This window comes from Globicephala melas, chromosome 15 (assembly GCF_963455315.2).
Source record: "Globicephala melas chromosome 15, mGloMel1.2, whole genome shotgun sequence".
Lineage (NCBI taxonomy): Eukaryota > Metazoa > Chordata > Mammalia > Artiodactyla > Delphinidae > Globicephala > Globicephala melas.
The window spans coordinates 3210692-3234189 of NC_083328.1; the positions used below are offsets into that span (position 1 = coordinate 3210692).

General features: G+C 49.1%; 1 long non-coding RNA gene across 3 annotated transcripts in view; it reads left to right on the forward strand.

Moving 5' to 3' along the window:
- Positions 1 to 1141: 1141 nt before the first annotated feature.
- LOC115847095 (uncharacterized) overlaps positions 1142 to 23498 on the forward strand; it is a 175723-nt gene continuing 153366 nt past the window's right edge. For all 3 annotated transcript variants that reach the window (XR_009558913.1, XR_009558910.1, XR_009558914.1), the window contains exons 1-2: positions 1142 to 1365; positions 1822 to 1956. This is a non-coding gene — a long non-coding RNA (uncharacterized lncRNA). The remainder of the gene's footprint in view (positions 1366 to 1821; positions 1957 to 23498) is intronic.

The following is a 23498-nucleotide window of genomic DNA, read 5'->3' on the forward strand; positions in this document are numbered from 1 at the left end:
GCACCGATGTCGGCAACAGTGAGCATGGGAGCTGGGGCAGGAGGCGGTGGAGGAAGCTCCCTCAGCCCCAGTTTGGTTCAGAGAAGCAGAGGAGGCAGGGCTGTAAAGGATGGGTGAGAAGCAGGGAAATGCAAACCAAAACCACAGCGAGACAGGATCTCCCACCGGTCAGAATGGCCATGATCAAAAAGAACACAAATAACAAATGCTGGAGAGGATGCAGCAAAAAGAGAACCCTCCTGCACTGTTGGTGGGAATGTAAACTGGTGCAGCCACTGTGGAAAACAGTATGGAGGGTCCTCAAAAAACTAAAAATAGAGTTACCATATGACCCAGCAATTCCACTCCTGGGTATATATCCGAAAACAAAAAACAAAAACTCTAATTTGAGAAGATACATGCACCCCAATGTTCACTGTAGCATTATTCACAATTGCCAAGATGGAAACAACCCAAGTGTCCATCAACAGATGAATGGATAAAGAAGGTGTGGGACATACACACAATGGAATATTACTCAGCCATAAAAAAGAATGAAATGTTGCCATTTGCAGCAACATGGATGGACTTGGAGGGCGTTATACTTAGTGAAATAAGTCAGACAGAGAAAGACAAATACTGTATGATCTCGCTCATAGGTGGAATCTAAAAAATACAACAAACCAGTGAATAAAACAAGAAACAGACTCACAGATAGAAAGAAAAAACTAGTGGTTACTAGTGAGGAGAGGGAAGGGGGAGGAGCAGTATACGGGTAAAAGGAAAAAGGGGTTATTATGAGATTATACGAAATCATCTGGGTGAAACTTCTGAAAATTGTAAAGCACTGTAGAATTTAAAGAATCTTTCGTTCAATTAAAAAAAAAAAAGAATGGATGAGAAGTAGCCTCACTCTGGCAGGAGAGAAGAAACACCTGCCTGGGGCTGACATCGTTCAGCCGTCCCTCAAGGACTTCCTGCAAAGACCGCTGCCTGTCTCCCCAGATTCTCTCTCCTTTTCCCGTGTAAGCGGAGCTTTAGCCATGAGCACATGGCCACCCGCGGAGACTACACCTCCCAGCCTCCCTTTCAGCTCCATGTGGTCATGTGACTCTGAGGGACCAATGGGGTGTGAGCAGAAGGGGCGTGCAGGGCTCCGGCCTAAGGCAAAGCGCCTGTTTCGGAGGTTGGCGTTTTTCCTTCCTCTCCAAATGCAGGAAGGCGGACGTGGGAGCAGTGCCGCTTCCACGGTATTGGATGTGGACGGAATCTGAGGGGAAGGGAGCAACGAAACGGAAGGACCTTGGGTCCCGAGTGACGTCGTGGAGCATGGAGAACCCTCCCACCCCCCAGCAGCAGGCAGGACTGAGAGCCGCTGACGCTCGTGTAAGAGAGACCCTCACGGGAGCCATGCTTCCTGTATCCTCAGCCCACACCCTACGTGATACCCCTTAATATAAATGTGCACCCAGAAGTGGGGTGCGGCCATGGCGAAAACCTCGGAGAGTGCCTGGGAGGGGCCCCAGGGGCGTGGGGCGAGCCGGGTCCTCCTTCCAGCCCTTCTGCATGGAATCCCCCCTCCAGGGGCCACGGAAGCCCAGCGTCTCCAGGTCCTGGAGCCCGCCTCTTCGCCCTGCACGATTAGGGGAACCTCTCACCCTCTACACAGTTGCCAGTTAACTTCCAAAGCTTGTTCTTAATCAGGATCCCATGTTTCAGAGATGTTTGCCCAGAAAGCCTAAAAATTGTTTAGAAACGCGCAAGTGTTTCCTCTGCAACACCCCCGCTGTGAACACTGCACTGTCAGCTGCCTCTAATCTCCCCGCCTTTCCTATCTCACAGCTCCGGGAGGGCTCCTCAGGCTTCTGGAATGTTCCACGAGACATGAGCTCTCTGAGCAGGACGAGTGCAGCTCGCCAGGGACAAGCAGCAGTATTCCGGGCAGCGGCGTCACCAGCTGGACCGCGGCCCCTGCAGGTACAGCCTTGTGCCGGGGTCTGGGGGACCTTCCGCTGAGTCTCACGGGCTTCTGCGCCCACGCTGCGCGGCCAAACGTTTGTTCGTTGATTTTCTAAAATCTCAAGCTCTTGACTGTGAAATGGTTTCTAGCTGGAGGATGTGCTCAGTTCAGAGAAAAAGAGTTGACCTGACGTTTCCAGTCCGTGTTTCTCAAATGATGTTCTGGAGGAGGAACTCTTCTTTTTCTCCCGAAACACAGCCTTAGCCAAAGCGTCACTGTGTAAAAAGAGACGAAAGGGGGTCTGACTGTAATGGGTTTGGAGGGCACAATGGCCCCCATCCCCCGTTCCTCAGCCAGTCTCCGGGATCAGAAAAATCCTTGTTCAAAGCAGTGAATTTCCCAGGCTCTCTGTGGGTCCATTATGGACCCCTTGATCCTGCCGCAGTGAGTAGAAGTCACAGACGAGCTGCTAATGCGCACAGCAGCAGCGATGAATGTCACGAACGTCTTGCTAAGTGACGGAAGCTAGGCACCAAAAGTGCATACTGTCGCATCCACTGATGTGAGATTCCGGAACGGGCCAAACAAATCCTAATTGACGGAAGTAAATCAGTACTTGCTTCTGGGGGTGGATGGAGACGGGGAGGGACCTGAGAGAATAACTGGGTGATGGAAAGTTCTATGTCTTGAGAGGGGTTTGGCTGACACAGGTGTGTGCACTTGTCAATGCTCTTCAGATCCTAACACTTAAGACTTGTGCATTTCACTGTATGTAAATTTTACCTAAAAAAAGAAGCAGCAGCAGCAAACAGGGAGCTGAGGGTGGGAGGTGCCAGGGCGAGCTGAGCCCCGGCAGACCGGCTGGAGCCCGCCAGCGAGCCGTCACCAGGGGACGGGACTCTGGTTTGCATTGCAAGCGATGCGCTGAGTTTTAGCGTAAGAGCGTGACGCCACCGACGCTGCGCAGGCGCACCCCGTCCTATTGGGCTTTGCTTCATTGCACTTTGCAGATACTGTGGGTTTTTACACATCGAAGGTCTGTGGCCACCCCAAGTCCCGTCAGTCTGTGGGCGCCGTTCCTCCAATGGCGTGGGCTCACTGCGTGCCTCTGCGTCACATGGCGGTAAATCTGGCAGTACTTCAAACTTTTTATTATTATTATACTTATGGTGATCTGTGGTCCGTCTTTGATGTTACTATTGTCATAGTTGCGGGGCGCCAGGAACTGTGCCCGTGTAAGACGCTGAACTTAATCTGTTGTTGAGGTGACAGCTAAGGATTTAGAATATTACATAAACTCAGTTGGTCAGGCAGCAGCAGGGTTTGAGAGGATTGAATTTTGAAAGTAGTTCTGCTGTGGGTAAAATGCTCTCAAACGGCACTGCAGGTTACAGAGGAATGGTTCGTAAACGGAAGAGTCAATCTATGCGGCGAACTTCATTGTTGTCCTATTTTAAGAAATTTCCGCAGCCACCCCAGCCGTCAGCAACCCCCCGACCCCAATCAGTCAGCAGCCACCAATGCAGAGGCAAGACCCCCCCCACCAGCAAAAACTTTAGGACTCGCTGGAAGCTCAGATGAGGGCTGGCATTTTTTAGCAGTATTTTTTTAAATTAAGGTATGCCTATTGTTTTTCTAGACGTAATGCTCTTGCACACTTAATAGACTCCAGTGTAGTGTAAACATCACTTTTCTATGCCCTGGGAAACCGCAAAGTCCATGTGACTTGCTCCACTGCAGGGGTCTGGAACGGACCGCAGTCTCTTCAGGGTCTTCCTGTAGTTGAGGAAGATAGTTATTGTGTTTGTCACTATGTCACATGGGCGCATCCCGCTTCTCACGGTGAACATGGCCGTGAACTCTGGTCGCCCCACCTGCGCCTCTCCTGTGTGTCTGGGGAACTGGGCACGGGGCCTCGACCTCCCGCAGACAGACTGGAAAGTGGGCAAGGGCTTGTGGCCTGGGCTCCAGTTTCTCTAGTCTTGGAGTCGATGCCAGGAGGCCAAGGAAAAGGGACGTCCTGGGTCCCTCCTGCCAAGAGTGGCCATGGTAGGGCAGCTTTGTCCAGTGTCCAGAGCCAACCATAGAGGCAAACCCAGCGTGTGGGATCCAAGCGGTGCCCCACGGTGGGGACTTCGGCGTCTTCCAGTGCAAGTTGGGGGCGTTGTTTTTTTGTTTTTAATTTATTTATTTATTTTTGGTTTTATTTTTCTGCATTGGGTCTTCGTTGCTGCGTGCGCAGGCTTTCTCTAGTTGCGGCGAGCGGGGGCTACTGTTCATTGTGGTGCGCAGGCTTCTCTTGTTGCAGAGCACGGGCTCTAGGAGCACGGGCTTCAGTAGTTGTGGCATGTGGGCTCAGTAGTTGTGGCTCGCGAGCTCTAGAGCGCGGGCTCGGTAGTTGTGGCGCATGGGCTTACTTGCTCCGCGGCATGTGGGATCTTCCCGGACCAGGGCTGGAACCCGTGTCCCCTGCATCGGCAGGCGGATTCTTAACCACTGCACCACCAGGGAAGCCCTGTTTTTGTTTTTGTTTTTTAATGGAAGTAGAGTTGATTTACAGTGTTGTGTTAGTTTCAAGTGTACAGCAAAGTGATTCAGTTATATATACGTATATTCTTTTTCAGAGTCTTTTCCATTATAGGTTCTTACAAGATATTGAATATAGTTCCCTGTGCTGTCAGGAGGTCCTTGCTGTTTAGAGTTTGAGGTGCTGTTATCGGCAAAGCAGCCTCCGGGGCGTGAACCAGATTCCGTCTCTGTTGCTTGTGAGTCAAACCCCTCACCCAGAACACTCTTCTGCTTTGAGGGTTGGTCCGTTGGGTTTGAAGGTAGGCGTGGCAGAAATGTCAATAACGAGATGTCAATAAGGAGATCCTTGTCAATAAGGAGATGTCAATAACGAGATCCTTGTCAATAACGAGATGTCAATAACGAGATCCTTGTTCTTATGTCTCTGGGCCTCCTCACCTAAGAATGCGGGAGTTCTAGCAAGTGATCTGAAGGTCTCGTCTGGCGTTACAGACGTGAAAGTCATTCCTAATAGCACTTGAAGCCTTCAGTTGGATGGCTGCACTGGGTTGAATGGTGATGTCATTGCCCACCTGCCACAGGGCCCCTGCATTGAGGGGCTGGGGGACCCCTGGGAGAAGCAGTATTGCCGAGGGTCCCAACAGCGGTGCCACAAAGGCTGTCTGTCACCAGCCTTCTCTTTGTCTCACATGCCCACCTCCACCCCCCGCCGAGACTTTGGCCCAGAGAAGGGAGGCCGGGGCTGCCCATCTTGCCCCTGTGAGGGCGGAGTCCATCTCTAGGCCCCTGGCTGAAGTATCAGAACCAAGAACTGGGACTTCCTGCTCAGCTGTGTGGCTGTGATGCAGTAAAGGACCTCATCACTCGCTTCAGGAACTTCTTCAGAATCGACTTATCCGAACCACAGATTCCCCAACAGACCCCTTCCAGGACATGCGACTGCTCAAGTGGGCAGAGCATTTGCCCACCAAACAACTGTGTCTTTATCAAAACTCCTCCTAGATCCTTGCCTTACTGTGCCCGTCAAACCTGTGCTGTTACAGTGAGAGCTTTACCTGATCCCGGTATGATCTCCCCACTGAAAGACCCACCTTAAACCACTGGTGACACATAGTGGGCTGAAGGGTGCCCCCCCACAAAGATATGTCCATGTCCTAACCTCTGGACTCTGTGATTGTGGCCTTATTTGGAAAAAGGGCTTGGTAGCTGTTACTAAGGATCTGGAGATGAGGAGATCATCCTGGATTATCCCAATGGGCCCCAAATCCAATGACGAGCGTCCTTCCAAGACACACAAAGGAGAGACACACAGACAGAAGGAGGAAGCAGTGTGACCACAGAGGCAGCGACAGGTGTGGGACCGGCACCAGCCCAGAAGCGCTGGTGCCACCAGAGTCAGAAGGGGCCTGGAACAGATCCACCCCCAGAGGGAGCGTGGCCCTGCTGGACTTGGACTTCCGGTCCCCAGGACTGTGACGGAAGAAATTTCTGTTGTCTTAAACCTCCTAGTTTGTGGAAATTTGTTAGGGAAGCCACAAGAGACAAGTATAACAGCTAACGGTCAACTCATGTTGACGTGTCCAAAACTGAGCCCCAGGTCTTCCTCCGAGGCCCCGGCACCCAGACCCGTCCCCTCTGCGTTGATGTCGTCTCCTGTTTGCAGCTGCTCAGGATAAAACGTTGGAGACACTCTTGACTGTTTCTCTAAGATTTCACAGCCAAACCATCAGGAAATCTTGTAGCTCCAGCTTGGAAAATACGAACCCAGAATCGGAGAGGCAGGATCTCTGCCTCCACCTGCTGGATTAGCGGGTCCTCCCGCTGGTCTGTCTCTCTCTCTCTCTGCCCTTTTTCTCCCACGTGCTCTCATTCGTCCCATTCCAGCCTCTTTGCCGTCCCTCTAGCACCCCAGGGCCTTTGCACAGGCCACTTCATCTGCTTAGAGCACACTTCCTTGACGGCTGGATGGCTCAGCATCTCTCCCCCTTCAAATCTTTGCTCAAATGTCACCTCTCTCAATAAATTCTCTCTTGACCACTCATTCCAAATACCAACCTTGCCGCCAGCGTTCCCCATCATTTTTATCCTGCCCTGTTTTCGCCATAGCCCGTGACACCTTCCGTCGTGCTCTGCCCTTTATTTATGTGCTGTGTTTGTGTATTGTCTGTGTCTCCCCTGCTAGAATGTGAACTCAGGACCAGCAGGCATTTTCACTTTCTTTATTCTCCCATCTATCACCCAGAAGTGTGCCAGACTCAGTGAATATTTGTTGAATAAATAAGTAGGGGGGAAACAGTGTCACCTGTTTCTTTCGTGATAGAGTGCACTTGTGGGGATGACAGAATAGATGGCAGTCGTGTGGTCACCAAGACGAGTTGTCTGTGGTGTATTTGAAATATGAAGATCTTCAGCGTTGCTTAGCTGGTTGGCCTTTTTTCCCTCTTATCAGCTACATTGAGAAGCCTCTGCAGTTTGTAGAACAGCAGCATTTTTCTCCCGAGTGTGGGCCAGGATAACCACTGTCAAAGGCGAGAACGTCTGTAGCCCCTGCACACACTCCCGAGAACAGGCCAGGTTAGGCTGCGGCAACAAACAGCCCCAAAACTTCAGTGGCTGAAGATGGAAAGTGCTGGTGTCTTAGTTGCCCCAGAGTGCCTGGGGGGCCTCGGTGACCGTCCAGGCAGCTGCCCTCCGTGTGATGGCCCGTTCTTGTGCCTCCATGGTGAGTGCTGCCACGGCCACATGGGTGGGGAAGAGGGCCCTGGAGCCCCTCCTACAGGCATTTAAATACTGCCACCAGCAAGTGACATGTTTCACTTCTGCCAGAGCCTGTCCCGTGACCTCAGAGGCACCTGGGCCAGAAAGGAGGGGACCCAAAGGCCGACGGGCCGCAGCGCCCATCCCACGGCGAGTGAAGCTGAGTGTCACGTAAACGATGTTTTAACTCTGTCTTCGTATAGTTTGTCAATTTTTCTAATAAACAGCTGCTCTGTTTCTTACTAACCTGGAAGAACTCTTTATACAATCCGTCAGCCCTTTGCTTCTGATATAAGTGGCCAACACGGTGTCACAATCTGACTTCGACGTTTGACTTGCGTGCTGTTTTATGCCATGCAGATTTTAACACTTTTATTGTAATATAAAACATGGGCGCAGAAAAACACACAAAAGAGACACACAGCTTCAGGAGTGATTTTAAGGCAGACGCCCTTGTACAGGACACCCGGGTCGTGAATGGCCTCCGAAGCCCTCATCTACATGGGCTGCAAGTCCTCCTTCACCCCACAAAGGGACCACCCTTCTGGCTTGTACAGCCATCACTTCCGTGCATTCCTTCCTTTTTTTTTGATCTCTGTCAAATCCTTTTTGCTGTGTATATTTCAGGTCTTTTCATTTTTAAAGAGATAACATCGTATGCCTGTAACCAAAGCCCCCCACATCTTCCCCCCGACCCTCCTCCCTTCCCCTCCCCATAGGCAGATGCTCTCAGAAATTGGTATGCGTCATTCGGGGGCCTGTTTTTATGTTTTTTTGCTATTAACACACAGAGGTGTTTCCATGGCTTTTATAGGGTACTCTTTTCCACTTCTGCAGCCCCATAGATTGAAGGCAGCCTTCTGTGCAAGTCTTTCTGCACGTTTCTTCATTCTGTCCTGTTTCTCAGATTCATCCACATTGACATGTGTGGCTCTGGTTCCTCTGTTTAATTGCTGCGTAACATTCCTCTGGGTGAAGAAGCAACCCGTTTATCGGTTCTCCCACTGATGGGCACTTAGCTCGTTCGCAGTTTGAGGCGCTCACCAGCAACACGGCAGGTGGTACCCCCATACATGTCTGTCTCCTGGGCTCGTGGGCAAGGGTTTCTTGGCCGTGTTCCTAGGGCTTCCTTGCATTTCTGGAAAAGACTGATTCACCCAGAGTGCGTCCCCAGGACCCTATAACTCAGTCTTGTCCACTTTAAAAATTATGTTTAAGTCTCAGTTCATCTCGGGATTTCCCTTCGCTCCCTTTTTCTTGCAGTTTCACTGTGGAAACTCCAGGGTGTTTTTGGCCGACTGCATGCCCTTCAGCAGGTTGCTCCAGTCTCTGTATTTCCTGCAAAGTGGCATCTGGATCCAGAGGCTTGATTAGACCCGCATTCGATCTCTTTGGCAAGACTCTAGGTGGTGTCTCCCCCTCCACTTGCATGGGCTGGAATCTCCAGTGCATTGTGAAATCACAGCAACAGTGAGAGCAGCCATCATTAATATGTTACCGACTTCAGTGGAAATGCTTCTGGGGGATTGCTGTTAAGAATGACCCTGGAGAAACTACAAATAGAACTACCATACGACCCAGCAATCCCACTACTGGGCACATGCCCTGAGAAAACCATAATTCAAAAAGAGGCATGTACCACAATGTTCATTGCAGCTCTATTTACAATAGCCAGGACATGGAAGCAACTTAAGTGTCCATCAACAGATGAATGGATAAAGAAGATGTGGCACATATATACAGTGGAATATTACTCAGCCATAAAAAAGAAACGAAATTGAGTTATTTGTAGTGAGGTGGATGGACCCAGAGTCTGTCATACTGAGTGAAGTAAGCCACAAAGAGAAAAACAAATACTGTATGCTAACACATATATATGGAATCTAAAAAAATGGTTCCGATGAACGTAAGGGCAGGACAGGAATAAAGACACAGACATGGAGAACGAAGTTGAGGACATGGAGAGGGGGCAGGGTTAACTGGGTTGAAGTGAGAGAGCGGCATGGACATATATACACTACCAAACGTAAAATAGATAGCTAGTGGCAGCAGCCGCATAGCACAGGGAGATCAGCTCGGTGCTTGTGACCACCTGGAGGTGTGGGATAGGGAGGGTGGGAGGGAAACGCAAGAGAGAAGGGATATGGGGACATATGTATATGTATAGCTGATTCACTTTTTTATACAGCAGAAATTAACACAACAATGTAAAGCAATTATACTCCAATAAAGATGTTTTAAAAAAAAAAGTATACCTCCCGGCATACATGTGTCAAAAAAAAAAAAAAAATTCTGCTTTTCTAGAGCAGGGGTTGGCAAACTTGTATAATGGGCCAGAGAGTAAATATTTTAGATTTGCCATATGATGTCTATTGTATCTACTCAGCTCAGTCATTGTAGCCAAAAAGCAGCCACAGTAAAATGTAAATAAAGGAGTGTAACTGTGTTTCAATAAAACATTATTTATAGACAAGGAAAAAATAAAAATAATAAAATAAAACATCTTCTTGCTATTTAAAAAAAGAAAGAATGACCCTGGATTTTTTTATTATTATTATTTTTGGCTGTGTTGGGTATTCGTTGCTGCGTGTGGGCTTTCTCTAGTTGCGGTGAGCAGAGGCTACTCTTTGTTTTGGTGCGCAGGCTTCTCATTGCGGTGGCTTCTCTTGTTTCAGAGCACTGGCTCTAGGTACGCGGGCTTCAGTTGCGGCACACGGGCTTAGTTGCTCCGCAGCATGTGCGATCTTCCCGGACCAGGGCTTGAACCTGTGTCCCCTGCATTGGCAGGCAGATTCTTAACCACTGCACCACCAGGGAAGTCCCTGACCCTGGATTTTGAGCTGGGGTAAATATGTTTTAATAGGTGCCTGTGGTGGATAAGGTAGTATCCAGCTATCCCTATTTCTTTGGATGCCTTTTATAAAATTAGAATGGATGTTGAAAATGTTTAAATACCCTTTTAGCATAAAATGAAGTTGAACTTTTCCTTTCCCTTTAAATTATATTATTTTATTAGATTTCTTCTAATTGGATTGTTTTTATATTCCATAATAAAGTACTTGGTCATGATGTATTTGAAAATGTTAGTAGATTCATTCACTCGTATGATATTTTATTTAGAAATTTTGCATCTACATTCATGAGTGAAAGTAGCTGACAGTTTATTATTGTTGTCACTATTATCATTCGTGGTAACTAGTGATGCTTGTATCCTGTCTGCTACTATTGCAGTCTGTTGGGTATTAATATCAAGCTTATGCTCTTTTCATGAAAAGAATTTGAAACATTTCCTTCTTTTTCTGGTCACAAGCTGCTTGGCTAAAGTAGATCTGGTAATTGGCCCAAGAAGGACTCATAGAATGACATTTTCTTAGCAAGAGGCATTTTCGTGGTAGTGTTTACACTTCAAGGATGGTTTGGCTGGATGTAAAATCATGGCGCACACCCTCTTTCCATGGGAATATTGTAAGGATTTCTCTCTCTCTCCGTCTCTATCTCTGTCTCTCTGTCTGTGTCTCTCCCTCTCTCCCCCCTCCCTCCCTCCCTCCCTCCCTCCCTCCCTCCCTCCCTCTCTCTCTCCCTCCCTCTCTCTCTCTCTCTCTCTCTCTCCCTCTCTCCCCCTTCCCTCTCTCCCCCTCCCTCCCTCCCTCCCTCCCTCTCTCTCTCTCTCTCTCTCTCTCTCCCCGTCTCTATCTCTGTCTCTGTCTCTCCCTCTCTCCCCCCTCCCTCCCTCCCTCCCTCCCTCCCTCCCTCTCCCTCTCTCTCCCTCTCTCCCCCCTCCCTCCCTCCCTCCCTCCCTCCCTCCCCCCTCCCTCCCTCCCTCCCCCCTCCCTCCCTCCCTCCCTCCCTCCCTCTCTCCCTCCCTCCCTCCCCCCTCCCCCCCTCCCTCCCTCCCTCCCTCCCTCCCTCTCTCCCTCTCTCTCTCTCTCTCTCTCTCTCTCTCTCTCTCTCTCGGCTTTGAGTGTTACTGTGAAAACATCTGAGACCTACTTGGACTTTTTCCTTCTAAGAGTCTTCCTTTACTTGCATGGCTGCCCAAAGGAATTTTTTCTTTATCTTTGAAGTTTAGTAACAAACTAGAAACGTTTCAGTGTTGAATGCTTTGAGTCATGTAGTACGTTCTTTCGTTACATAGATTCACGTCTTCTTTTACTTCAAAGAAGTTCTCTTGAATTGTATCTTCTAATAGTTCTTGTGTTCCTGTCTGGGTTTCTTCCTCAGGGACTCCAATTACCTGGATGTAGCAGTCACCTTTCATAGCTTGTGCACCGTTCCCTCCATACCCTGTTTTAAAATGGTCTCTTTTTGGTTTTTCCTTTTTTTTTTTTCTGCTTCTTATGTCAGCTGTAGACCACAGCTTTATTATTTTTTATTACCTTTATTTTGGGCAGTATTTACTGTGGCAGTCTCCCCTTTCTCCTTCCAACTCCATCTACGTTTCCAAGATGGTTTAACTCTTTTCTTCTGCTTCTTTCCCAAGTGCTGTCAGCTTTTGCTTTATCCCTCTTTCTCTCTCACTTGAGATTTTGAATATTTTACTTATCGTCTTCCTTAGTTGCAGTTGTTTCATTAATTTTTTGAAAAAAAAAAATGCCTAGTGAAACGTTTGTTTGCAATTTTCTCGTGTATACTCTGGTGTGGTCGGCAGGATAATGACCCCAGTCCCCGCCAAAGGTAGTCACGTCCTAATTAGTGGAAACTGTGCATACGTTACGTTATATAATAAAGGGGAGTGAATGTTGCAAATGGATTCATGTTGCTAATCAGATGACCTTAAAACGGGAAGACTACCCTAGATTATCTGGCGGGGCTTAATGTACTCACAGGGGTCCTTAAATGTGGAAGCACGAGGTAGAAGAGGTCAGGGTGATGCAACATGATAAAAAACTCAACGGGCCATTGCTGGCTTTAAATGTGGAGAAAGAGGCCGTGAACTAAGGAAAGCAGGCAGCCTCTAGAAGCTGGAAAAGACAAGAAAACACTTCTCCCCTCAGCCCTCCAGAAAGGAACACAGCCGTACTGGCATCTCCATTTTAGCCCATTTTGTGACTCCTGGCCTTCAAAATAAGCCACTTGTTTCGTGGTAAGTTGTTACAGCAGCAACAGGAAACTGATGCACCTTGCAGAGTATCTGAGTGACTCTTTGTGGAACGTTTGGCTGCTGTCTTTCTCACTTTTTCCTCTTAGTCTGTTTAGGTAGATGTTGTGCTGCTTCTATATATTTTTATGACTCATTACCGAATGAGTTAGGGCTCTGTACCAACCACCGTCCAGACAGTCCTGTAGGTGGGAAGGGACGTTCAGGTAGCCTTCTAGCCTTGCAGGGTCTCGTGACGCAAAGTCTTGCCTTCTGTCCACTGCAGCAAGAACAGACTTTTTCCTGTCGTGTGGCGTGTCTTCATGATCCTTTGTGTAGACTTCTGTACGTTGGAATGGTTCCAGGGGAGCATTTGTCACCCTCCATTTCTCTGGCCACATTGCAGCAGCAGGTGAAAAGCTTTTGCTCGTCAGTTCTCTTACCTTACAGAACTGCATTTTTGCTGGTATTTTCCGAGACTTGCAGCACCTGGACTGTCGCCATTTGGGTCTCTCCTCAGCGTCTCCGTCTCCTCCTGCTCTAGGAGGAGCTCCATTGCTTTTGTCAGCATTTTACCTCTATGCTAGAGTTTATCTTCACTGGCTGAAAATGAAGTGTGCATTTTTTACTTTTTTTTTTTTTGAACTATGGGGGAAATTGAGTTTCATAGATATGTTCATAAGATAATTCTCCTCTGAATTTTTAACAAGTGTCTCAATTGACTGAAAGAAATCTTTGGGCCACACTTTGAGAAACATCTAGAGATTTTTCATCATTGAAGGGAGAGACTTGATCTGGAATCAAAGATAAGTTCCAGCCCAGCTAGCACCTTGCACCATGCTTGGCAAATACAAATGGCTCCATAAACTGCGTGGACCAAATGGGGTTTTTTTTTTCTAGTTCTTCTGCAAAGGAAAATCCTACAGGCAAAATTTTTTGTTTGTTTGTTGTTAAATCAAAAACTAACAAAAGGGCTTCCCTGGTGGTGCAGTGGTTAAGAAACCACCTGCCAATGCAGGGGACATGGGTTCAAGCCCTGGTCCAGGAAGATCCCACATGCCACGGAGCAACTAAGCCTGTGTGCCACAACTACTGAGCTTGTGAGCCACAACTACTGAAGCCTGCGCACCTAGAGCCCATGCTCCACAACAAGAGAAGCCACCGCAGTGAGAAGCCCGCACACCGCAATGAAGAGTAGCCCCTGCTCGCCACAACTAGAGAAAGCCCACGTGCAGCAACAAAGACCCAATGCAGCCAAAAATAAAATTAATTATTTTAGAAAAAGAACAATTATTATTAAAAAACAACTAATAACATGTCAAGTAAGGTAGTTTAGCCCCAGCCACTAGCCAGATGAAGCGCTATTTATGAAGGCAGCTCTTAGGATCCTGGTGAGAAAAGATCAAAGGCAAGTGCAATGGCCCTGTTTGCCCAAAAATATCTCTTAGTCAATCTTCAGGGCTTGAAAACTCTCACCACTCAGTGGGCTAAAAAGTAAGGAGGGAGGAATTGTCTCTAAAAGTACATGAGAGGGGCTTCCCTGGTGGCGCAGTGGTTGAGAGTCCGCCTGCCGATGCAGGGGACGCGGGTTCGTGCCCCGGTCCGGGAAGATCCCACATGCCACAGAGCGGCTGGGCCCGTGAGCCATGACCGCTGAGCCTGCGCGTCCGGAGCCTGTGCTCCGCAACGGGAGAGGCCACAGCAGTGAGAGGCCCGCGTACCGCAAAAAAAAAAAAAAAAATATATATATATATAGTACATGAGAATGCCTGATGAAAAAGAACAGCCCTGCATCAAGCCCTACCGTGAGATGAGGGAGGAGCAGTCTTTGTTTATAATAGCAGGAAACAGCTGCTGATGAAAAACATCTTTGATTAATTCGTTAAAGGACCAAAGACTGACATGTAAGACTTGATACCATAAAGCTCCTAGAAGAAAATGTAGGGAAGAGCTCATCAATATTGGTCTTGGGAATGAGTTTCTTTAACATGATTCCAAGAGCACAAGCAGCAAAAGCAAAAATCCACACAGGGGACTACATCCAACTCCAAAGCTTCTGCCCAGCAAAAGAAACCATTAACAAAATGAAAAGAGAGCTTACAGAATGGGATATTTTTGAAAACCATGTATCAGGTAAGGAGTTAATAGATAACTATATCCAAAATAGATAAAGAACTTACAGAACAATAACAAAAAACAAAGTCTGATTAAAAATGGGCAGGAGGGGCTTCCCTGATGGCACAGTGGTTAAGAATCCACCTGCCAATGCAGGGGACACGGGTTCCAGCCCTGGTCCAGGAAGATCCCACATGCCGCGGAGCAACTAAGCCCCTGTGCCCCAACTACTGAGCCCGTAAGCCACAACTACTGAACCTGTGCTCTAGAGCCCGTGAGCCACAACTACTGAACCCACGTGCCACAACTACTGAAGCCCGCACACCTGGAGCCCGTGCTCCGCAACAAGAGAAGCCACTGCAATGAGAAGGCCACGCACCCCAGCGAAGAGTAACCCCCGCTCACCACAACTAGAGAAAGCCCGCGCGCAGCAACGAAGACCCCATGCAGCCAAAAATAAATAAATAAATAAATATTTTAAATTTTAAATTAAAAAAAAATGGGCAGGAGAATGAAATCAATAGACATTTTTCCAAAGAGGACATCCAGATGGCCACAGGCATATTGAAAGACGCTCGGCATCACTAATCACCAGGGAAATGCAAATCACAACCACAAGGAGGTGTCACCGCACACCTGCTGGAATGGCTGTCATCACTAAGCATCTGTGTTGTGCCAGGACTATGTGGTCAGATTTATCAAAACTGTGAGAGCTAGTCTCAAATCTGTTTAGACAGTAAGTAAACGTGATACTGATAAGAGAGCGTGTGCCTTGTGAGTAATGGTGGTTTTTCTCTACTTTTGATCAGAATATCATTCATGGAATAGCTAATGTTGGCATTACTACTCTGGAAAGAGTTACAAATGCTGAGTCCTCCCGAACTTGTCCTTTATTCACATGGCTGGTGTGATGTGCTGAACTGTGTGCCGCTCCCACCTCAACATTAATATGTTGGCGTCCTAACCCCCAGTTCCTTAGAATATGACTGTATTTGGAGACGGGGTCTCTAGAGAGGCAATGATGGTACAATTAGGTCACTAGGATGGGCCCTAACCCACTATGACTGGTTATAAGAAGAGATTAGGACACAGACACAAAGAGGGGTGACCACGTGAGGACACAAGGAAAAGACGGCCATCTGCAAGCCAAGGAGAGAGGCCTCAGAAGGAACCAACCCTGCTGACACCTTGACCCTGGACTTCCAGGCTCCCAAACTGTGAGGAAATCAATTTCTGTTGGCTCAGCCACCAGTCTGAGCCCGAACAAACAGGCGGGGCCCCCGTCACAGAACATCATTGCTAAGCATCACCTGACTGCATCCTTGGAAAATCTTGTTCTCCTCACATCAGTCTCCCACTGTCATGCTCTTCTTTGACCTTCTTGTAACAAACCCCTAAAGAAATAATAAATATCTTGAAACCCAAGACTGACATGAGCGGACAACTTGGATAAATTTATGTCAAGATACCGACAGAGGCCTGCCTTGCAGACAGGATAATGAAGGTGGATATTCCCAAGTTCTGTCTGGGTTTCTACGAAGCTTCTGACTTACTCCTCCCCCTCCCGCCAACAGCAGGGGTTTATAGACGAAAGGTCAGCTGGGATTATGGGCTTTTTAACCTAATGCAATCAATGACAGCGACCTCTCCAAGTTTACTTCCAACTCAAAAAAGATGGGCAATTATACGAAATTAATGCCCAGCTAAGAAGAAAAGCAATTATAATGATTTTTGCATGCATTTGAATATTGATGCATTCCCCACAGGTGTATGGAAGCTAATTAGCATTTCCATTAATATTAGTTAACGTGATTAATATTTACTTCTCTGTGCCAGGCACCGTGCTCGGTGCTGCAGACAGAAGAGATCTGGTGCGGGGCTTAGTGGAGCTTAGGGTCTCGTGAGAGAACCAGATGCTGATGAAACAAAAACAAAGATGCTTCACAAACTGTGATAAGCCTGATGAAGGAGAAGGCGGGGTACCCTGAGAGGGTGGGGCTGGGGGAGGGGCAGACCCGAGCGGAGACCCACGTGAGCTGCATCTGAGAGAAAGTCTGAGCACAGAAAAGCATCGCAGTGGGGAGACAGCCTCCCCTGGGTCACTCTGTAGCCATTCAGGGCTCCGTAGCCTGCTGGAAAGACTCCTAACTTGAGAGTAAAAGCAATGGGATGGAGTGTGTGTGTGTGTGTGTGTATAAATTCATCTATTTATTTATTTTTGGCTGCACTGGGTCTTCGTAGCTGTGCGCAGGCTTTCTCTAGTTGTGGTGAGCGCGGGCTTCTCATTGCGGTGGCTTCTCATTGCAGCGGATTCTCGTTGCGGAGCCTGGGCTCTAGGCGCGTGGGCTTCAGTAGTTGTGGCTCGTGGGCCCTAGAGCGCAGGTTCAGTACTTGTGGCGCACAGGCTTAGTTGCTCCGTGGCATGTGGGATCTTCCCAGACCGGGTCTCGAACCCGTGTCCTCTGCATTGGCAGGCGGATTCTTAACCACTGCGCCACCAGGGAATCCCTGTGTGTTTTTTAAAAGCAGCTTTATTGGGCTACAATTCATCCACTTAAAGTGTACAGGATCAATGGCTTCCCTGCCCCCATCGTAGCCCCTGGCAACCACTAATCTAGTTGCCATCTCTATGGATTTCCTTATTCTGGACATTACCTGCAAATGAAATCATACAGTGCGTGGTCCTTTATGACCAGTTTCCTTCGGTGAGCATCACGTTTTCAAGGTTCATCCATGTGGTAGCAGGTGTGTCAGTTCTTCATTCCTTTTTATGGCTGAATAATATTCCATCGTATGAACAGACCACATTTTGTGTATCCTTTCATCCATCAGTGGACACTTGGGTTGCGTCTACCTTTAGGCCACTGTGAATAATGCTGTGTGAACACGGGTGTGCGAGTTTTCATGTGGATGTACATTTTCATTTCTTATGGGTATACAGGAGTGGAACTGCTGGGTCGTACGGTAACTGTGGTCAGTCCTACAGCCACCAGACTGTCTCCCTCAGCGGCCGCACCGTGGTCCGTTCCCACCAGCAGTGGATGAGGGTTCCAGCCTCTTCGCATCCTCGTGGACACTTGTTGTCGGACTGTTCGATCTACCTGTTCTGGAGGGTGTGAGGGGTATCCCACTGTCTTTGAGTGCTTTTAAGCTCAGAGATGCCAGGACCGTCCAGGGCTGCGGTTTAGTGCTACCCTTCTCAAACTTGAATGCTCGTCAGCATCACGCAGGGAGATTAAAATGCAGAAGACGGGCTCTGCTCCACTGTCTGACTCGGCAGGTCTGGGGTGGCCGGGAACTGCATTTCTAATGAGTTCTCAGGTGATGCTGCGGCTCCAGAGACCACACTTTGAGAACCACTTTGCCAAACTACTGACGCTGTGGGTAATCATTACTCAAATCCATTTCCCCCGCCTTCAGTAATTAAGGTCGTCTACCGAAGACTTGCACGTCCTCCAAGCAGCACGGAGCCTAAACAATAAGGTGTTTGCCGGAATTGTGGTCCCGGAGGTCGGAGTCAGCTGTATCTGGTTCCAGCTGAGCCGGTTAAGACCCTCCAACTGGGCATGCGCGAGTGTCCGCTCCGTGACCTTTTGACGTCAGAAGACCGAAAACTCCACCCTCAGGTCGTGCTGAGGGCCGTGGTTAGTTACGCCTGCGCAGAACGACCTCGACCCCACCTTTTCCCATCCCCTCTCCCCAGGCTCCCCACGCCCCCACTGCCCTGCTGCTTCATTCTTCATCCCACAGACACCCCAGCCCCACACCTTCGGGGCGCTGATCTGAGACCTGTTCCCTCGCTTGGCTGCCTTGCCGAGAACCCTGTGTGTGCTGCAAACCCGGGCACCGCGGCGTTTGGGCTTGCTGTGCGCGGGCAAAAGAAACCTAGTTGGGTAACAGCTTTGAGAAAGGAAGCGAGAGTGGGTTGAGTTGAGAAGCGAGTGGGAGGTGAGGGAAGAAAGGCGGAGACAAGGAAGGAAATGGAGAAGGAGCCGCAGGGAACGGAATGAGGCGTCGAGACTTGCCTGCGTCAAATGCAAAGACCTGCCCCTGGATGCTCGCAGCAGCTTCACCGAAGTCGCCAAGAATTGGAAGCAGCCACGGTGCCCTCAGCAGGTGCATGGATACGCATGGTTCATGCAACCCACGCATTATTATTCAGCACAGAAAAGAAACGAGCTGTCACGCCGTGGACAGGCGCGGCGGAACCTTCAGTGCGTATCACTGAGCCAAAGCAGCCGGACTGAAAGGGCCACAGACGATGAGGCCAAGCGCATGGCATTCCGGAAAAAGTGAAACTCTGTAGACAGTCGAAAGATCAGCGGTTGCCAGGGGTTGGGAGCAGGAGGGAGGGAGGGATGGATAAGTGAGCACAGAGGAACTTCAGGGCGGGGAGAGGACTCTGACGCAGGCCCGGTGGATGCATTTGTCGAAACCCATGGATTGTTTGACGCACAGTGAAACTGCACTCAGTTAATGGCAAGGCAGCAGTATTGGTCCATCAGCCGTAGCACACATCTCGCACAGATAAGATGTGAACAACAGGGGGGAATGAAGGAGGGGCTCAAGGGCACAGGGGAGGGTCAGGCCCTGATCTGGGCCTCCCCCCACCACCAGGGGCAGCAGCTGGAAAGGAGGAGGCAGCCCAGGCGTAGGGCCCTTGTGGGCACAGCCTGGGAAAGTGAAGGAGTCTCGCACGGGCCGCTTCCGTTTTCTAGGTGGAGAAGGATGCAAAGTTATTGTCTTAAAATGGGACGGGGTGGTGGGGGGGGAAGGATGCGGGGCTTGAGAGTCACAGACACGGGAGCTGATGAGAGGACCTGGTGGGCGTGCTGGGGGCACGCAGGGCCTGGCCCTTAGCCGGTCATGCTGGCCGCGTGCAGACGCAGGAAGTCTGTACCTCACACCCTCTGCATCTGTTTTTGTTGGTTTTTGGCCGTGCCGTGTGGCATGTGGGATCTTAGTTTCCCGACCAGGGATCGAACCCAGGCCCCCTGCATTAGGAGCGCAGAGTCTTAACCACTGGACACCCGGGAAGCCCTTTATCTGCATCTTAAAGGTGCCTTTGGGCTCCTTCCTCCTGAGCTCCCCTCCCCTGTCGGGGGGTGGGGCCGGAAAGACCCGCCATCCCAGGGATGTGCTTCTTCCCTTCCTCGTGTTCTCCCCAAATGGTGAGCGTCCTTCTGGCACTGATTCACCACATATTAATGATCTGTTTTGGGGCCCGTTTCGACTCCGAGAGGCCCTGGAGGCCAGCTCAGTGCTGCCTTCATGTTTTTCTACCAAGTGTCTGGCGGAGTTGACTTGTTACCTTAGCGTTTTGTCTCAGATCCAAGTATTTGACTTTTGTCAATTAGGAGTGAACATTCTCCCACGTCCTTGACGGCAGACACGCACTTCGTCAAGGGGTCATCCTGGCCCTGGTGTCATGACGAAGAGTCGTTTCTGGAGGAACAGATCTGGGCAGTTGTGCTCACGTTTGATTCTGCCTGGTTCTCAGAATAAGTGCTGCCCTACTTTATTTATTTATTTATTTATTTATTTATTTATTTATTTATTTTGCGGTTCGCGGGCCTCTCACTGTCGTGGCCTCTCCCGCTGCAGAGCACAGGCTCCGACGCGCAGGCTTAGCGGCCATGGCTCACGGGCCCAGCCGCCCCGCGGCATGTGGGATCTTCCCGGACCGGGGCACGAACCCGCGTCCCCTGCATCGGCAGGCGGACTCTCAACCCCTGCGCCACCAGGGAAGCCCTAAAATTTATTTTTTATTGAGGTGAAATTCGTATCATATAAAATTGCCCACTTTAAAATGAACAGTTCAGTGGTATTTAGTACGTCCGCAGGGTTGGGTAGCCACCACCTCTAATTCTAGAACTTATCTCAGAAGGAGACCCTGTCCCCTTAAGCAGTTGCTCCCCGTTCCCCCACCCCCGAGCCCTCCGCCAGCGGATCATGACAGATGCTAGTCTGCTTTCTATCTCTATGGATTTGCCGACTCTGGACCTTTCGTATAAACGGAATCATATAATATGTGGCCTTTTGTGTCTGGCCTCTCTCACCTAACATGTCTTCAAGGTTCATCCATGCTGTAGTGTGAAGCAGTATTTTTTTTTTTTGGTATGAATGATTAATATTCCATTGGGTGTGTAACTATACCATCCATTCATCTGTTGGACACTTGGGTTTATCTACCTTTGGGGTTGTAACTAACGATGCTGTGAACACCCGTGTAGATGCCCTGCTTTTGAACAGACACGGGCCTGGGCCACTTCTCCACTCACCTCCACCCCGTCCTTCTATCCCCTCCAGACTCCCAGCCCAGTTACCACCAACGCCCCCCCGCCAAGCCCTGAGAAAGGGAGAATGGAGTCACGGTGGCCCTGCCGCTCGCAGAGAGCGTTTCCAGACCTTTTTCTATGTACTTCTGTTTACATACACAGACGTGCAACTGAAAGAAACACTGTGTTTATATGAGAGAGAGGGAGTGAGAGGGAAACGTGGATGAAATGATTCTGGACCTTTCATATGGTAATTTGCTTTTTATTTTCCTAACGCTTTGTCTCAGTGGTCTGTCCACAGTAGTACACACAGATGCACTTAATTATTTTTAGCTGCTGCAAAATCGCCCCGCGTCCCAGTCACTGCTGCTTAATGAGCTCCTCTCCTGTTGATGGGCACATAGGAGGTTTTCCATTTTTCACTCTGCCAAGTCATTTTGCTACAGACATCGTTTAAACGCTTCCTCTTGTAAAAGTGCCACGATTTCTGCTGGGTTGACTCTGAAAGAGGTCTCGGTCACTGGGAATGTGCATTTTTAGTTTGAATAGAATCTAACAATTGCCCCCCTCCTCCCCAGTGCTTGTCCCAACACGCCCCTAGGAGAACCTGTCTCCCTGTTCTTTTGTCAACACCCTGCGTTCTCCAACTTGATGCTATTGCAAATCTCGTGACGAAAACAGTTCTGAATTGTTTTCATCTCCATCTCCCTGGATGACAAGCCACATAATTGTTTGTGGATTGGATGAAGGCAGTGGTTCTCAAGCAGGGGCGATTGTATCCCCTCCAGCAACAACGTAGCAAAGTCTGGAGACATATTCGGTTATCATGCTGGGGGAGCAGTGCTCCTGGCATCTAGCGGGCAGAGACCAGGGATGCAGCTGAACATCCTACAGTGTACGGGACACCCCACAGCAAAGAAGGTCAGTGAGGCCAAACCTGAGAAACCAGAGAGAAGGCAAGTACAGTGTACGAAACCTGTCACTGTAACTGAGCGCGCCCTAGAACAAGATGTGCGGTTTTTATAGAAAACGATGATGATGAGACATTTCTCAGCAAAACCTCATCTCCATACACGAGCGTCGGAGAGCTGCCCTCTAGTATGAAGTACACAGCCACAATGGCAGTGAGGACTTCCTCTCCACGGTGATTAGCCGTGCGATTGCCCACGTGTAATTCAGCATCTCCAGCCTTGAGTGATAAGAACCAGGTCCGTGGGACTTGCAGACCACAGCCCCTCACTGAGTCACACACAATGCCCTTCTGTCATTTCCTGTTGCTCTCCTGCCCCCTCTGTGCTGGGCGCATGTCCCTACCTGAACGATTCCAAGCATCCCTTCACTTTTTGTGCCTCGCCTTTATTTCACAGGCAGGTATTCGAAAATGCCCATTAAATTATTCAACGTTTTCTGCTACATAATGAAAATGTTTTCCCCTCCACTTTCCCAAATCATCTTAAGGGAAGGAATTAACTGTTTAGGAAACAAATATTTATGCATATGATTCCTGACCTCTGCCTCTCTTCAAATGTTAAAGGGAAGTTCTGCACCAACCTGACAAAGACGAACCTTAAAAACAAATTTCACTGCATAAAAATCCCCAGGATTAACTTCCATGGGCAAGAGCTTGGAAAGGGCCCAAGGGTTCCTGTAATGAAATTCAGAAAATAATCAAAAGAACAAACATTAGGAACAATAATGGGCCAAAATATTTCCTCCTTCATAAGCTGTGTTAATAATTCCCGTATATACGCCCACACTCTTCCTACAGTGCTGGTTCAATAAAACACGACGGTCGACAAGCATTTCATAAGGTTTCAGCCTTTTGCTCCCTTTTGACGCGTGAGTGAATGTTAATACAGCAGACGGGGACGGGGACCGGAGGTGGGTTCACCCAGATGGCCCCGTGTTGCCTCAGTTCACGAGGGAACTGAACATCCCAGTCAAGGCTGCTGTCCGTTTATGACATGGACCCTCCAGGTGGATTTGAAACAGTCAGTGCTGCCTTTAAAAACGGGCGGGGTGAGGTAGAGGCCCATGTGGGAAGCAGCCTCCCAAAGTGCGTTCTCACGTGTGAGTTAATGTGCAGTTGCTGAATTCCACACGGTTGACGAGGAATCTTTCATAATTTCTCGAATAGACCATATTCGCTGATTGCACAGATATTTGCATACCCTGGGGTAGACTGAATTACTGGTGTGAATTCTTCCCTCCCTTGTATTGTACATCCAAACGTTCGTGGTGGGCAGGGTATTTGCCCACCACCGGACACTGGCCTTGGCCGTATGTCATGCTTTGGCTAATAGGGTGTTAGCAGGCGAGATGCTAAGGCTTCAAATGTGCTCATCCAGTTGGGCTACGTGCTGCATGCCTCTGGTGTCCCACGAATCCCAAAATAAGAAGCACAGAGCAGGCAAGCTCTGGCGGAGCAGAGCCAAACCCAGCCTAGATCAGCCAAATCCCCACCAGCCGGCAGACATGGGAGCCAGAAATAAGCGCTTGTTATTGCTAAACGCTTGCCATTGTTCACCAGTGAGTTTGGGGTTGATTTGTTACACAGCGTTATTGTGGCAATAGCTGACCAATACACTCCTATAGTACTCTCAAACTCAGGGTGCAAAGATGAAAAAAGTCTTATAACAGAAGATCCCAGTGTTTAAGGGGCTTGAAGTCGAGTGAGGGGTGCAGACTTGTAAACTGATGCAAAACTGACAGAGGTGCTGTTACAAATGTATGAGCCAGGGTCGTAGGAACCTAGAGGCAGGGCAGGGTGCTGTGCTCCTTCTAAGAGATCATGTTACCGTGT